The sequence below is a fragment of the Penaeus monodon genome, chromosome 30 (assembly GCF_015228065.2).
Source record: "Penaeus monodon isolate SGIC_2016 chromosome 30, NSTDA_Pmon_1, whole genome shotgun sequence".
In the NCBI taxonomy this organism is placed as follows: Eukaryota; Metazoa; Arthropoda; class Malacostraca; order Decapoda; family Penaeidae; genus Penaeus; species Penaeus monodon.
In genome coordinates, this window is record NC_051415.1 from 29,917,947 (window position 1) to 29,918,648 (window position 702).

The following is a 702-nucleotide window of genomic DNA, read 5'->3' on the forward strand; positions in this document are numbered from 1 at the left end:
GTTCACATGCGTGTTTACTCTCTCATGTATCAGAAAAAAAAATCAGAAAGCATAACAAGAAATACAGAAAACATACATAAACATCACGTAACACACTTTCAGAAAGGTAGAGATATTTAATACCATTATCCTTCGCTCCAGAAGTTCAGATTTTCAGACTTTTCGTAGCAGGATGCAGGTCGTTTGCAACATCAAGGCCTTGAATCTTGCCACTGCAACTTATTCACATGGTAGGGGGGGTATGAAGGATGGGAGGGGATGGAGGTGGGATGGGGGAGAGAGGGATAGAAGGGAGCGAGGGGTGGGGAGGAGATGAGAGGGGAAAGAAGGATAAGAGGGGGGGGGGCGGGGGTGGGATGGGAGAGAGAGGGATGGCAATGGGGGAGGGGATGAGATGCGGAAAGAGGGATGGGAAGGAAGGAGGGAGGAGGAGAGTGAGGAAAAGTTCATGCTTAAGACTTAATCTCTCTATATATCATCTCTATTATCCGGATATTATAGTATATTCCGGCCTTGAATACTAATGGCTTCATCTTCTCCTTTGTTATGAATATTCGCAACATCTCCGCTTCGTCACGACGCAATAACACGGAGGCAATTTCGCTCTAAGCATTAATCACCACGAAAGTTCTGACGCGTTTTAACTTTCTGATAAAAATCGTTATTGACCCTCCTCGTCACCCCCCTTGCCCCCCCCCCTGC